The following is a 16,864-nucleotide window of genomic DNA, read 5'->3' as shown; positions in this document are numbered from 1 at the left end:
CACGGGAAGCGTGACATTGCTGCTACAGCCTGGAACGAAAGCGCACGTGCATGGCCCCACTCGAGATGAAGCCTGTCTCCCCTGGCGAGACTCCAGAAGTACCCAAAGATCCATATCAGCCCCTGAAAGGAATCCTCGGTTCCGGCCCTAACTCCACACAAGGTTTTTGGCCCCGGTATCGAAGGGAGAGGAATCCCGAGAGGCCCCCTAGCAAGTCGAATGGGGACTGGCCTCTCCTGAGGCCACCAGGGCGGGTCCCTGAGGTCCCCGTCGTAACTCGAGAACACCTGCCGCAACTCGAGAAAATCCAGGAAGTTCACCCTTCCAGGCGAGATGAGGCCTATTTCCGATGAGGCGTCTGGAGACTAATGACACCTAACCTCTGGAACTTCGAAAGGGTCTTTCACACCCTTGCTGCAACTCAAGAAGTTCACCGCCATACCCGTCTCCACTCGAGAGGAAGCACGATCGTCCCGCCCACATCCAGAGGAGCCCCGTTTCCCCCTCGTAGCTCGAGATGAGGAATCCTTTCCCTGCTTTCAACGGGAAAGAATTCCCGGTATTCCCGTCCCATCTCAAGAGGAGGCACTCTCAACAGCAAAGGCGAGAGGAACTCCATGGTCTTACCACCATTCCAAGAGTCCCCCAGATGTCTCAGTCCATTCCAGAGGAACCTCTTTGCCCTGCACTGGCTCATCTTTCACACCGAGGATCGACTCACACCACGGTGGCACGTGGGACAGCCCTGTGGGAAAGCCTCGAGGGAAAGCCTCGAGGGAAAACCACAGATCTTTTGATCCACGCCACGGGAAGCGTGACATTGCTGCTACAGCCTGGAAGGAAAGCGCACGTGCATGCCCCCACTCGAGACGAGGCCTGACTCCCATGGGGAGACTCCAGAAATACCCAAAGACCCATGTCAGCCCCTGAGAGGAATCCTCGGTTCCGGCCCTGACTCCACACAAGGTTTTTGGCCCCGGTATCGACGGGAGAGGAATCCCGAGAGGCCCCCTAGCAAGTCGCATGGGGACTGGCCTCTCCTGAGGCCACCAGGGCGGGTCCCTGAGGTCCCCGTCGTAACTCGAGAACACCTGCCGCAACTCGAGTAAATCCAGGAAGTTCTCCCTTCCAGGCGAGATGAGGCCTATTTCCGATGAGGCGTCTGGAGACTAATGACACCTAACCTCTGGAACTTCGAAAGGGTCTTTCACACCCTTGCTGCAACTCAAGAAGTTCACCGCCATACCCGTCTCCACTCGAGAGGAAGCACGATGGTCCCGCCCACATCCAGAGGAGCCCCGTTTCCCCCTCGTAGCTCGAGATGAGGAATCCTTTCCCTGCTTTCAACGGGAAAGAATTCCCGGTATTCCCGTCCCATCTCAAGAGGAGGCACTCTCAACAGCAAAGGCGAGAGGAACTCCATGGTCGTACCACCATTCCAAGAGTCCCCCAGATGTCTCAGTCCATTCCAGAGGAACCTCTTTGCCCTGCACTGGCTCATCTTTCACGCCGAGGATCGACTCACACCACGGTGGCACGTGGGACAGCCCTGTGGGAAAGCCTCGAGGGAAAGCCTCGAGGGAAAACCACAGATCCTTTGATCCACGCGACGGGAAGCGTGACATTGCTGCTACAGCCTGGAAGGAAAGTGCACGTGCATGCCCCCACTCGCGACGAGGCCTGTCTCCCCTGGCGAGACTCCAGAAGTACCCAAAGATCCATATCAGCCCCTGAGAGGAATCCTCGGATCCGGCCCTGACTCCACACAAGGTTTTTGGCCCCGGTATCGACGGGAGAGGAATCCCGAGAGGCCCCCTAGCAACTCGCATGGGGACTGGCCTCTCCTGAGGCCACCAGGGCGGGTCCCTGAGGTCCCCGTCGTAACTCGAGAACACCTGCCGCAACTCGAGAAAATCCAGGAAGTTCTCCCTTCCAGGCGAGATGAGGCCTATTTCCGATGAGGCGTCTGGAGACTAATGACACCTAACCTCTGGAACTTCGAAAGGGTCTTTCACACCCTTGCTGCAACTCAAGAAGTTCACCGCCATACCCGTCTCCACTCGAGAGGAAGCACGATAGTCTCGCCCCCATCCAGAGGAGCCCCGTTTCCCCCTCGTAGCTCGAGATGAGGGATCCTTTCCCTGCTTTCAACGGGAAAGAATTCCCGGCATTCCCGTCGCATCTCAAGAGGAGGCACTCTCAACAGGAAAGGCGAGAGGAACTCCATGGTCGTACCACCATTCCAAGAGTCCCCCTGATGTCTCAGTCCATTCCAGAGGAAGCTCTTTGCCCTACACTGGCTCATCTTTCACGCCGAGGATCGACTCACACCACGGTGGCACGTGGGACAGCCCTGTGGGAAAGCCTCGAGGGAAAGCCTCGAGGGAAAACCACAGATCCCTTGATCCACGCGACGGGAAGCGTGACATTGCTGCTACAGCCTGGAAGGAAAGCGCACGTGCATGCCCCGACTCGAGACAAGGCCTGACTCCCCTGGGGAGACTCCAGAAGTACCCAAAGATCCATGTCAGCCCCTGAGAGAAATCCTCGGTTCCGGCCCTGACACCACACAAGGTTTTTGGCCCCGGTATCGACGGGAGAGGAATCCCGAGAGGGCCCCTAGCAACTCGCATGGGGACTGGCCTCTCCTGAGGCCACCAGGGCGGGTCCCTGAGGTCCCCGTCGTAACTCGAGAACACCTGCCGCAACTCGAGAAAATCCAGGAAGTTCTCCCTTCCAGGCGAGATGAGGCCTATTTCCGATGAGGCGTCTGGAGACTAATGACACCTAACCTCTGGAACTTCGAAAGGGTCTTTCACACCCTTGATGCAACTCAAGAAGATCACCGCCATACCCGTCTCCACTCGAGAGGAAGCACGATGGTCCCGCCCACATCCAGAGGAGCCCCGTTTCCCCCTCGTAGCTCGAGATGAGGGATCCTTTCCCTGCTTTCAACGGGAAAGATTTCCCGGAGTTCCCTTCGCATCTCAAGAGGAGGCACTCTCAACAGGAAAGGCGAGAGGAACTCCATGGTCGTACCACCATTCCAAGAGTCCCCCAGATGTCTCAGTCCATTCCAGAGGAACCTCTTTGCCCTGCACTGGCTCATCTTTCACGCCGAGGATCGACTCACACCACGGTGGCACGTGGGACAGCCCTGTGGGAAAGCCTCGAGGGAAAGCCTCGAGGGAAAACCACAGATCGTTTGATTCACGCCACGGGAAGCGTGACATTGCTGCTACAGCCTTGAAGGAAAGCGCACGTGCATGCCCCCACTCGAGACGAGGCCTGACTCCCCTGGGGAGACTCCAGAAGTACCCAAAGATCCATGTCAGCCACTGAGAGGAATCCTCGGTTCCGGCCCTGACTCCACACAAGGTTTTTGGCCCCGGTATCGACGGGAGAGGAATCCCGAGAGGCCCCCTAGCAGCTCTCATGGGGACTGGCCTCTCCTGAGGCTACCAGGGCGGGTCCCTGAGGTCCCCGTCGTAACTCGAGAACACCTGCCGCAACTCGAGAAAATCCAGGAAGTTCTCCCTTCCAGGCGAGATGAGGCCTATTTCCGATGAGGCGTCTGGAGACTAATGACACCTAACCTCTGGAACTTCTAAAGGGTCTTTCACACCCTTGCTGCAACTCAAGAAGTTCACCGCCATACCCGTCTCCACTCTAGAGGAAGCACGATGGTCCCGCCCACATCCAGAGGAGCCCCGTTTCCCCCTCCTACCTCGAGATGAGCGATCCTTTCCCTGCTTCCAACGGGAAAGTATTCCCGGCGTTCCCGTCGCATCTCAAGAGGAGGCACTCTCAACAGGAAAGGCGAGAGGAACTCCATGGTCGTACCACCATTCCAAGAGTCCCCCAGATGTCTCAGTCCATTCCAGAGGAACCTCTTTGCCCTGCACTGGCTCATCTTTCATGCCGAGGATCGACTCACACCACGGTGGCACGTGGGACAAACCTGTGGAAAAACCACAGATCCTTTGATCCACGCGATGGAAAGCGTGACATTGCAGCTACAGCCTGGAAGGAAAGCGCACGTGCATGCCCCCACTCGAGATGGGGCCTGTCTCCCCTGGCGAGACTCCAGAAGTACCCAAAGATCCATATCAGCCCGTGAGAGGAATCCTCGGTTCCGGCCCTGACTCCACACAAGGTTTTTGGCCCGGGTATCGACGGGAGAGGAATCCCGAGAGGCCCCCTAGCAACTCGCATGGGGACTGGCCTCTCCTGAGGCCACCAGGGCGGGTCCCTGAGGTCCCCGTCGTAACTCGAGAACACCTGCCGCAACTCGAGAAAATCCAGGAAGTTCTCCCTTCCAGGCAGGATGAGGCCTATTTCCGATGAGGCATCTGGAGACTAATGACACCTAACCTCTGGAACTTCGAAAGGGTCTTTCACACCCTTGCTGCAACTCAAGAAGTTCACCGCCATACCCGTCTCCACTCGAGAGGAAGCACAATCGTCCCGCCCACATCCAGAGGAGCCCCCTTTCCCCCTCGTAGCTCGAGATGAGGAATCCTTTCCCTGCTTTCAATGGGAAAGAGTTCCCGGCGTTCCCGTCGCATCTCAAGCGGAGGCACTCTCAACAGGAAAGGCGAGAGGAACTCCATGGTCGTACCACCATTCCAAGAGTCCCCCAGATGTCTCAGTCCATTCCAGAGGAATCTCTTTGCCCTGCACTGGCTCATCTTTCACGCCGAGGATCGACTCACACCACGGTGGCACGTGGGACAGCCCTGTGGGAAAGCCTCGAGGGAAAGCCTAGAGGGAAAACCACAGATCCTTTGATCCACGCGACGGGAAGCGTGACATTGCTGCTACAGCCTGGAAGGAAAGTGCACGTGCATGCCCCGACTCGAGACGAGGCCTGACTCCCCTGGGGAGACTCCAGAAGTACCCAAAGATCCATGTCAGCCCGTGAGAGGAATCCTCGGTTCCGGCCCTGACTCCACACAAGGTTTTTGGCCCCGGTATCGACGGGAGAGGAATCCCGAGAGGCCCCCTAGCAACTCGCATGGGGACTGGCCTCTCCTGAGGCCACCAGGGCGGGTCCCTGAGGTCCCCGTCGTAACTCGAGAACACCTGCCACAATTCGAGAAATTCCAGGAAGTTCCCCCTTCCAGGCGAGATGAGGCCTATTTCCGATGAGGCGTCTGGAGACTAATGACACCTAACCTCTGTAACTTCGAAAGGGTCCTTCACACCCTTGTTGCAACTCAAGAAGTTCACCGCCACACCCGTCTCCACTCGAGAGGAAGCACGATGGTCCCGCCCACATCCAGAGGAGCCCCGTTTCCCCCTCGGAGCTCGAGATGAGGGATCCTTTCCCTGCTTTCAACGGGAAAGAATTCCCGGCGTTCCCGTCGCATCTCAAGAGGAGGCACTCTCAACAGGAAAGGCGAGAGGAACTCCATGGTCGCACCACCATTCCAAGAGTCCCCCAGATGTCTCAGTCCATTCCAGAGGAACGTCTTTGCCCTGCACTGTCTCATCTTTCACGCCGAGGATCGACTCACACCACAGTGGCACGTGGGACAGCCCTGTGGGAAAGCCTCGAGGGAAAGCCTCGAGGGAAAACCACAGATCGTTTGATTCACGCCACGGGAAGCGTGACATTGCTGCTACAGCCTTGAAGGAAAGCGCACGTGCATGCGCCCACTCGAGACGACGCCTGACTCCTCTGGGGAGACTCCAGAAGTACCCAAAGATCCATGTCAGCCACTGAGAGGAATCCTCGCTTCCGTCCCTGACTCCACACAAGGTTTTTGGCACCGGTATCGATGGGAGAGGAATCCCGAGAGGCCCCCTAGCAACTCGCATGGGGACTGGCCTCTCCTGAGGCCATCAGGGCGGGTCCCTGAGGTCCCCGTCGTAACTCGAGAGCACCTGCCCCAACTCGAGAAAATCCAGGAATTTCTCCCTTCCAGGCGAGATGAGGCCTATTTCCGATGAGGCGTCTGGAGACTAATGACACCTAACCTCTGGAACTTCGAAAGGGTCTTTCACACACTTGCTGCAACTCAAGAAGTTCACCGCCATACCCGTCTCCACTCGAGAGGAAGCACGATGGTCCCGCCCACATCCAGAGGAGCCCCGTTTCCCCCTCCTAGCTCGAGTTGAGGGATCCTTTCCCTTCTTTCAACGGGAAAGAATTCCCGGCGTTCCCGTCGCATCTCAAGAGGAGGCACTCTCAACAGGAAAGGCGAGAGGAACTGCATGGTCGTACCACCATTTCAAGAGTCCGCCAGATGTCTCAGTCCATTCCAGAGGAACCTCTTTGCCCTGCACTGGCTCATCTTTCACGCCGAGGATCGACTCACACCACGGTGGCACGTGGGACAGCCCTGTGGGATAGCCTCGAGGGAAAGCCTAGAGGGAAAACCACAGATCCTTTGATCAACGCGACGGGAAGCGTGACATTGCTGCTACAGCCTGGAAGGAAAGTGCACGTGCATGCCCCCACTCGAGACGAGGCCTGTCTCCCCTGGCGAGACTCCAGAAGTACCCAAAGATCCATGTCAGCCCCTGAGAGGAATCCTCGGTTCCGGCCCTGACTCCACACAAGGTTTTTGGCCCCGGTATCGACGGGAGAGGAATCCCGAGAGGCCCCCTAGCAACTCGCATGGGGATTGGCCTCTCCTGAGGCCACCAGGGCGGGTCCCTGAGGTCCCCGTCGTAACTCCAGAACAGCTGCCGCAACTCGAGAAAATCCAGGAAGTTCTCCCTTCCAGGCGAGATGAGGCCTATTTCCGATGAGCCGTCTGGAGACTAATGACACCTAACCTCTGGAACTTCGAAAGGGTCTTTCACACCCTTGCTGCAACTCAAGAAGTTCACCGCCATACCCGTCTCCACTCGAGAGGAAGCACGATGGTCCCGCCCACATCCAGAGGAGCCCCGTTTCCCCCTCGTAGCTCGAGATGAGGGATCCTTTCCCTGCTTTCAACGGGAAAGAATTCCCAGCGTTCCCATCTCATCTCAAGAGGAGGCACTCTCAACAGGAAAGGCGAGAGGAACTCCATGGTCGTACCACCATGCCAAGAGTCCCCCAGATGTCTCAGTCCATCCCAGAGGAACCTCTTTGCCCTGCACTGGCTCATCTTTCACGCCTAGGATCGACTCACACCACGGTGGCACGGGGGACAGCCCTGTGGGAAAGCCTCGAGGGAAAACCACAGATCCTTTGATCCACGCGACGGGAAGCGTGACATTGCTGCTACAGCCTGGAAGGAAAGCGCACGTGCATGCCCCCACTCGAGACGAGGCCTGACTCCCCTGGGGAGACCTCAGAAGTACCCAAAGATCCATGTCAGCCCCTGAGAAGAATCCTCGGTTCCGGCCCTGACTCCACACAAGGTTTTTGGCCCCGGTATCGACGGGAGAGGAATCCCGAGAGGCCCCCTATCACCTCGCATGGGGACTGGCCTCTCCTGAGGCCACCAGGGCGGGTCCCTGAGGTCCCCGTCGTAACTCGAGAACACCTGCCGCAACTCGAGAAAATACAGGAAGTTCTCCCTTCCAGGCGAGATGAGGCCTATTTGCGATGAGGCGTCTGGAGACTAATGACCCCTAACGTTTGGAACTTCGAAAGGGTCTTTCACACCCTTGCTGCAACTCAGGAAGTTCACCGCCATACCCGTCTCCACTCGAGAGGAAGCACGATGGTCCCGCCCACATCTATAGGAGCCCCGTTTCCTCCTCGGAGCTCGAGATGACGGATCCTTTCCCTGCTTTCAACGGGAAAGAATTCCCAGCGTTCCCATCGCATCTCAAGAGGAGGCACTCTCAACAGGAAAGGCGAGAGGAACTCCATGGTCGTACCACCATTCCAAGAGTCCCCCAGATGTCTCAGTCCATTCCAGAGGAACTTCTTTGCCCTGCACTGGCTCATCTTTCACGCCGAGGATCGACTCACACCACGGTGGCACGTGGGACAGCCCTGTGGGAAAGCCTCGAGGGAAAGCCTCGAGGGAAAACCACAGATCCTTTGATCCACGCCACAAGAAGCGTGACATTGCTGCTACAGCCTCGAAGGAAAGCGCACGTGCATGCCCCCACTCGAGACGAGGCCTGACTCCCCTGGGGAGTCTCCAGAAGTACCCAAAGATCCATGTCAGCCCCTGAGAGGAATCCTCGGTTCCGGCCATGACTACACACAAGGTTTATGGCCCCGGAATTGACGGGAGAGGAACCCCAAGAGGCCCCCTAGCAACTCGCATGGGGACTGGCCTCTCCTGAGGCCACCAGGGCGGGTCCCTGAGGTCCCCATCGTAATTCGAGAACACCGGCTGCAACTCGAGAAAATCCAGGAAGTTCTCCCTTCCAGGCGAGATGAGGCCTATTTCCGATGAGGCGTCTGGAGACTAATGACACCTAACCTCTGGAACTTCGAAAGGGTCTTTCACACCTTTGCTGCGACTCAAGAAGTTCACCGCCATACCCGTCTCCACTCGAGAGGAAGCACGATGGTCCCGCCCACATCCAGAGGATCCCCGTTTCCCCCTCGTAGCTCGAGATGAGGGATCCTTTCCCTGCTTTCAACGGGAAAGAATTCCCGGCGTTCCCGTCGCATCTCAAGAGGAGGCATTCTCAACAGGAAAGGCGAGAGGAACTCCATGGTCGTACCACCATGCCAAGAGTCCCCCAGATGTCTCAGTCCATTCCAGAGGAACCTCTTTGCCCTGCACTGGCTCATCTTTCACGCCTAGGATCGACTCACACCACGGTGGCACGTGGGACAGCCCTGTGGGAAAGCCTCGAGGGAAAACCACAGATCCTTTGATCCACGCGACGGGAAGCGTGACATTGCTGCTACAGCCTGGAAGGAAAGCGCACGTGCATGCCCCCACTCGAGACGAGGCCTGACTCCCCTGGGGAGACTCCAGAAGTACCCAAAGATCCATGTCAGCCCCTGAGAGGAATCCTCGGTTCCGGCCCTGACTCCACACAAGGTTTTTGGCCCCGGCATCGACGAGAGAGAAATCCCGAGAGGCCCCCTATCACCTCGCATGGGGACTGGCCTCTCCTGAGGCCACCAGGGCGGGTCCCTGAGGTCCCCGTCGTAACTCGAGAACACCTGCCGCAACTCGAGAAAATCCAGGAAGTTCTCCCTTCCAGGCGAGATGAGGCCTATTTGCGATGAGGCGTCTGGAGACTAATGACCCCTAACGTTTGGAACTTCAAAAGGGTCTTTCACACCCTTGCTGCAACTCAGGAAGTTCACCGCCATACCCGTCTCCACTCGAGAGGAAGCACAATGGTCCCGCCCACATCTATAGGAGCCCCGTTTCCTCCTCGGAGCTCGAGATGACGGATCCTTTCCCTGCTTTCAACGGGAAAGAATTCCCGGCGTTCCCATCGCATCTCAAGAGGAGGCACTCTCAACAGGAAAGGCGAGAGGAACTCCATGGTCGTACCACCATTCCAAGAGTCCCCCAGATGTCTCAGTCCATTCCAGAGGAACTTCTTTGCCCTGCACTGGCTCATCTTTCACCCCGAGGATCGATTCACACCACGGTGGCACGTGGGACAGCCCTGTGGGAAAGCCTCGAGGGAAAGCCTCGAGGGAAAACCACAGATCCTTTGATCCACGCCACAAGAAGCGTGACATTGCTGCTACAGCCTCGAAGGAAAGCGCACGTGCATGCCCCCACTCCAGACGAGGCCTGACTACCCTGGGGAGTCTCCAGAAGTACCCAAAGATCCATGTCAGCCCCTGAGAGGAATCCTCGGTTCAGGCCCTGACTACACACAAGGTTTATGGCCCCGGAATTGACGGGAGAGGAACCCCAAGAGGCCCCCTAGCAACTCGCATGGGGACTGGCCTCTCCTGAGGCCACCAGGGCGGGTCCCTGAGGTCCCCATCGTAATTCGAGAACACCGGCTGCAACTCGAGAAAATCCAGGAAGTTCTCCCTTCCAGGCGAGATGAGGCCTATTTCCGATGAGGCGTCTGGAGACTAATGACACCTAACCTCTGGAACTTCGAAAGGGTCTTTCACACCTTTGCTGCGACTCAAGAAGTTCACCGCCATACCCGTCTCCACTCGAGAGGAAGCACGATGGTCCCGCCCACATCCAGAGGATCCCCGTTTCCCCCTCGTAGCTCGAGATGAGGGATCCTTTCCCTGCTTTCAACGGGAAAGAATTCCCGGCGTTCCCGTCGCATCTCAAGAGGAGGCATTCTCAACAGGAAAGGCGAGAGGAACTCCATGGTCGTACCACCATTCCAAGAGTCCCCCAGATGTCTCAGTCCATTCCAGAGGAACCTCTTTGCCCTGCACTGGCTCATCTTTCACACCTAGGATCGACTCACACCACGGTGGCACGTGGGACAGCCCTGTGGGAAAGCCTCGAGGGAAAGCCTCGAGGGAAAACCACAGATCCTTTGATCCACGCGACGGGAAGCGTGACATTGCTGCTACAGCCTGGAAGGAAAGCGCACGTGCATGCCCCCACTCGAGACGAGGCCTGACTCCCCTGGGGAGACTCCAGAAGTACCCAAAGATCCATGTCACCCATGAGAGGAATCCTCGGTTCCGGCCCTGACTCCACACAAGGTTTTTGGCCCCGGCATCGACGAGAGAGAAATCCCGAGAGGCCCCCTAGCAACTCGCATGGGGACTGGCCTCTCCTGAGGCCACCAGGACGGGTCCCTGAGGTCCCCGTCGTAACTCGAGAACACCTGCCGCAACTCGAGAAAATCCAGGAAGTTCTCCCTTCCAGGCGAGATGAGGCCTATTTCCGATGAGGCATCTGGAGACTAATGACACCTAACCTCTGTAACTTCGAAAGGGTCTTTCACACCCTTGCTGCAACTCAAGAAGTTCACCGCCATACCCGTCTCCACTCGAGAGGAAGCACGATGGTCCCGCCCACATCCAGAGGAGCCCCGTTTCCCCCTCGTAGCTCGAGATGAGGGATCCTTTCCCTGCTTTCAACGGGAAAGAATTCCCAGCGTTCCCATCGCATCTCAAGAGGAGGCACTCTCAACAGGAAAGGCGAGAGGAACTCCATGGTCGTACCACCATGCCAAGAGTCCCCCAGATGTCTCAGTCCATTCCAGAGGAACCTCTTTGCCCTGCACTGGCTCATCTTTCACGCCTAGGATCGACTCACACCATGGTGGCACGTGGGACAGCCCTGTGGGAAAGCCTCGAGGGAAAACCACAGATCCTTTGATCCACGCGACGGGAAGCGTGACATTGCTGCTACAGCCTGGAAGGAAAGCGCACGTGCATGCCCCCACTCGAGACGAGGCCTGACTCCCCTGGGGAGACCTCAGAAGTACCCAAAGATCCATCTCAGCCCCTGAGAAGAATCCTCGGTTCCTGCCCTGACTCCACACAAGGTTTTTGGCCCCGGTATCGACGGGAGAGGAATCCCGAGAGGCCCCCTATCACCTCGCATGGGGACTGGCCTCTCCTGAGGCCACCAGGGCGGGTCCCTGAGGTCCCCGTCGTAATTCGAGAACACCGGCTGCAACTCGAGAAAATCCAGGAAGTTCTCCCTTCCAGGCGAGATGAGGCCTATTTCCGATGAGGCGTCTGGAGACTAATGACACCTAACCTCTGGAACTTCGAAAGGGTCTTTCACACCTTTGCTGCGACTCAAGAAGTTCACCGCCATACCCGTCTCCACTCGAGAGGAAGCACGATGGTCCCGCCCACATCCAGAGGATCCCCGTTTCCCCCTCGTAGCTCGAGATGAGGGATCCTTTCCCTGCTTTCAACGGGAAAGAATTCCCGGCATTCCCGTCGCATCTCAAGAGGAGGCATTCTCAACAGGAAAGGCGAGAGGAACTCCATGGTCGTACCACCATTCCAAGAGTCCCCCAGATGTCTCAGTCCATTCCAGAGGAACCTCTTTGCCCTGCACTGGCTCATCTTTCATGCCGAGGATCGACTCACACCACGGTGGCACGTGGGACAGCCCTGTGGGAAAGCCTCGAGGGAAAGCCTCGAGGGAATACCGCAGATCCTTTGATCCACGCGACGGGAAGCGTGACATTGCTGCTACAGCCTGGAAGGAAAGCGCACGTGCATGCCCCCACTCGAGACGAGGCCTGACTCCCCTGGGGAGACTCCAGAAGTACCCAAAGATCCATGTCAGCCCCTGAGAGGAATCCTCGTTTCCGGCCCTGACTCCACACAAAGTTTTTGGCCCCGGTATCGACGGGAGAGGAATCCCGAGAGGCCCCCTAGCAACTCGCATGGGGACTGGCCTCTCCTGAGGCCACCAGAGCGGGTCCCTGAGGTTCCCGTCGTAACTCGAGAGCACCTGCCGCAACTCGAGAAAATCCAGGAAGTTCTCCCTTCCAGGCGAGATGAGGCGTATTTCCGATGAGGCGTCTGGAGACTAATGACACCTAACCTCTGGAACTTCGAAAGGGTCTTTCACACCCTTGCTGCGACTCAAGAAGTTCACCGCCATACCCGTCTCCACTGGAGAGGAAGCACGATGGTCCCGCCCACATCCAGAGGATCCCCGTTTCCCCCTCGTAGCTCGAGATGAGGGATCCTTTCCCTGCTTTCAACGGGAAAGAATTCCCGGCGTTCCCGTCGCATCTCAAGAGGAGGCACTCTCAACAGGAAAGGCGAGAGGAACTCCATGGTCGTACCACCATTCTAAGAGTCCCCCAGAAATCTCAGTCCATTCCAGAGGAACCTCTTTGCCCTGCACTGGCTCATCTTTCACGCCGAGGATCGACTCACACCACGGTGGCACGTGGGACAGGCCTGTGGGAAAGCCTCGAGGGAAAGCCTCGAGGGAAAACCACAGATCCTTTGATCCAGGCCACGGGAAGCGTGACATTACTGCTACAGCCTGGAAGGAAAGCACACGTGCATGCCCCCACTCGAGACGAGGCCTGACTCCCCTGTGGAGACTCCACAAGTACCCAAAGATCCATGTCAGCCCCTGAGAGGAATCCTCGGTTCCGGCCCTGACTCCACACAAGGTTTTTGGCCCCGGTATCGAAGGGAGAGGAATCCCGAGAGGCCCCCTAGCAACTCGCCTGGGGACTGGCCTTTCCTGAGGCCACCAGGGCGGGTCCCTGAGGTCCCCATCGTAACTCGAGAACACCGGCTGCAACTCGAGAAAATCCAGGAAATTCTCCCAAGCAGGCTAGATGAGGCCTATTTCCGATGAGTCGTCAAGAGAGTAATGACACTTAACCTCTGGAACTTCGAAAGGGTCTTTCACACCCTTGCTGCAACTCAAGAAGTTCACCGCCATACCCGTCTCCACTCGCGAGGAAGCACGATGGTCCCTCCCAAATCCAGAGGAGCCCCGTTTCCCCCTCGTAGCTCGAGATGAGGGATCCTTTCCCTGCTTTCAACGGGAAAGAATTCCCGGCGTTCCCGTCGCATCTCAAGAGGAGGCACTCTCAACAGGAAAGGCGAGAGGAACTCCATGGTCGTACCACCATTCCAAGAGTCCCCCAGATGTCTCAGTCCATTCCAGAGGAACCTCTTTGCACTGCACTGGCTCATCTTTCACGCCGAGGATCGACTCACACCACGGTGGCACGTGGGAGAGGCTTGTGGGAAAGCCTCGAGGGAAAGCCTCGAGGGAAAACCACAGATCCTTTAATCCACGCGACGGGAAGCGTGACATTGCTGCTACAGCCTGGAAGGAAAGCGCACGTGCATGCCCCCACTCGAGACGAGGCCTGACTCCCCTGGGGAGACTCCAGAAGTACCCAAAGATCCATGTCAGCCCCTGAGAGGAATCCTCGGTTCCGGCCCTGACTACACACAAGGTTTTTGGCCCCGGAATTGACGGGAGAGGAACCCCAAGAGGTCCCCTAGCACCTCGCATGGGGACTGGCCTCTCCTGAGGCCACCAGGTCGGGTCCCTGAGGTCCCCGTCGTAACTCGAGAACACCTGCCGCAACTCGAGAAAATCCAGGAAGTTCTCCCTTCCAGGCGAGATGAGGCCTATTTCCGATGAGGCGTCTGGAGACTAATGACACCTAACCTCTGGAACTTCGAAAGGGTCTTTCACACCCTTGCTGCAACTCAAGAAGTTCACCGCCATACCCGTCTCCACTCGAGAGGAAGCACGATGGTCCCGCCCACATCCAGAGGAGCCCCGTTTCCCCCTCGTAGATCAAGATGAGGGATCCTTTCCCTGCTTTCAACGGGAAAGAATTCTCGGCGTTCCCGTCGCATCTCAAGAGGAGGCACTCTCAACAGGAAAGGCGGGAGGAACTCCATGGTCGTACCACCATTCCAAGAGTCCCCCAGATGTCTCAGTCCATTCCAGAGGAACCTCTTTGCCCTGCACTGGCTCATCTTTCACGCCGAGGATCGACTCACACCACGGTGGCACGTGGGACAGCCCTGTGGGAAAGCCTCGAGGGAAAACCACAGATCCTTTGATCCACGCGACGGGAAGCGTGACATTGCTGCTACAGCCTGGAAGGAAAGCGCACGTGCATGCCCCCACTCGAGACGAGGCCTGACTCCCCTGTGGAGACTCCAGAAGTACCCAAAGATCCATGTCAGCCCCTGAGAGGAATCCTCGGTTCCGGCCCTGACTCCACACAAGGTTTTTGGCCCCGGTATCGACGGGAGAGGAATCCCGAGAGGCCCCCTAGCAACTCGCATGGGGACTGGCCTCTCCTGAGGCCACCAGGGCGGGTCCCTGAGGTCCCCGTCGTAACTCGAGAACACCTGCCGCAACTCGAGAAAATCCAGGAAGTTCTCCTTTCCAGGCGAGATGAGGCCTATTTCCGATGAGGCGTCTGGAGATTAATGACACCTAACCTCTGGAACTTCGAAAGGGTCTTTCACACCCTTGCTGAAACTCAAGAAATTCACCGCCATACCCGTCTCCACTCGAGAGGAAGCACGATGGTCCCGCCCACATCCAGAGGAGCCCCGTTTCCCCCTCGTAGCTCGAGATGAGGGATCCTTTCCCTGCTTTCAACGGGAAAGAATTCCCGGTGTTCCCGTCGCATCTCAAGAGGAGGAACTCTCAACAGGAAAGGCGAGAGGAACTCCATGGTCGTACCACCATTCCAAGAGTCCCCCAGATGTCTCAGTCCATTCCAGAGGAACCTCTTTGCCCTGCACTGGCTCATCTTTCACGCCGAGGATCGACTCACACCACGGTGGCACGTGGGACAGCCCTGTGGGAAAGCCTCGAGGGAATGCCTCGAGGGAAAATCACAGATCCTTTGATCCACGCGACGGGAAGCGTGACATTGCTGCTACAGCCTGGAAGGAAAGCGCACGTGCATGCCCCCACTCGAGACGTGGCCTGACTCCCCTGGGGAGACTCCACAAGTACCCAAAGATCCATGTCAGCCCCTGAGAGGAATCCTCGGTTCCGGCCCTGACTCCACACAAGGTTTTTGGCCCCGGTATCGAAGGGAGAGGAATCCCGAGAGGCCCCCTAGCAACTCGCATGGGGACTGGCCTCTCCTGAGGCCACCAGGGCGGGTCCCTGAGGTCCCCATCGTAATTCGAGAACACCGGCTGCAACTCGAGAAAATCCAGGAAGTTCTCCCTTCCAGGCGAGATGAGGCGTATTTCCGATGAGGCGTCTGGAGACTAATGACAGCTAACCTCTGGAACGTCGAAAGGGTCTTTCACACCCTTGCTGCGACTCAAGAAGTTCACCGCCATACCCGTCTCCACTGGAGAGGAAGCACGATGGTCCCGCCCACATCCAGAGGATCCCCGTTTCCCCCTCGTAGCTCGAGATGAGGGATCCTTTCCCTGCTTTCAACGGGAAAGAATTCCCGGCGTTCCCGTCGCATCTCAAGAGGAGGCACTCTCAACAGGAAAGGCGAGAGGAACTCCATGGTCGTACCACCATTCTAAGAGTCCCCCAGAAGTCTCAGTCCATTCCAGAGGAACCTCTTTGCCCTGCACTGGCTCATCTTTCACGCCGAGGATCGACTCACACCACGGTGGCACGTGGGACAGCCCTGTGGGAAAGCCTCGAGGGAAAGCCTCGAGGGAAAACCACAGATCCTTTGATCCAGGCCACGGGAAGCGTGACATTACTGCTACAGCCTGGAAGGAAAGCACACGTGCATGCCCCCACTCGAGACGAGGCCTGACTCCCCTGTGGAGACTCCACAAGTACCCAAAGATCCATGTCAGGCCCTGAGAGGAATCCTCGGTTCCGGCCCTGACTCCACACAAGGTTTTTGGCCCCGGTATCGAAGGGAGAGGAATCCCGAGAGGCCCCCTAGCAAATCGCCTGGGGACTGGCCTCTCCTGAGGCCACCAGGGCGGGTCCCTGAGGTCCCCATCGTAACTCGAGAACACCGGCTGCAACTCGAGAAAATCCAGGAAATTCTCCCTTGCAGGCTAGATGAGGCCTATTTCCGATGAGGCGTCTGGAGACTAATGACACCTAACCTCTGGAACTTCGAAAGGGTCTTTCACACCCTTGCTGCAACTCAAGAAGTTCACCGCCATACCCGTCTCCACTCGAGAGGAAGCACGATGGTCCCGCCCACATCCAGAGGAGCCCCGTTTCCCCCTCGTAGCTCGAGATGAGGGATCCTTTCCCTGCTTTCAACGGGAAAGAATTCCCGGTGTTCCCGTCGCATCTCAAGAGGAGGAACTCTCAACAGGAAAGGCGAGAGGAACTCCATGGTCGTACCACCATTCCAAGAGTCCCCCAGATGTCTCAGTCCATTCCAGAGGAACCTCTTTGCCCTGCACTGGCTCATCTTTCACGCCGAGGATCGACTCACACCACGGTGGCACGTGGGACAGCCCTGTGGGAAAGCCTCGAGGGAATGCCTCGAGGGAAAATCACAGATCCTTTGATCCACGCGACGGGAAGCGTGACATTGCTGCTACAGCCTGGAAGGAAAGCGCACGTGCATGCCCCCA

This window comes from Capricornis sumatraensis, unplaced genomic scaffold, assembly GCF_032405125.1.
Source record: "Capricornis sumatraensis isolate serow.1 unplaced genomic scaffold, serow.2 scaffold1, whole genome shotgun sequence".
Lineage (NCBI taxonomy): Eukaryota > Metazoa > Chordata > Mammalia > Artiodactyla > Bovidae > Capricornis > Capricornis sumatraensis.
The sequence above is the reverse complement of the archived record's forward strand: the minus strand, read 5'-3'. Positions refer to the sequence as shown.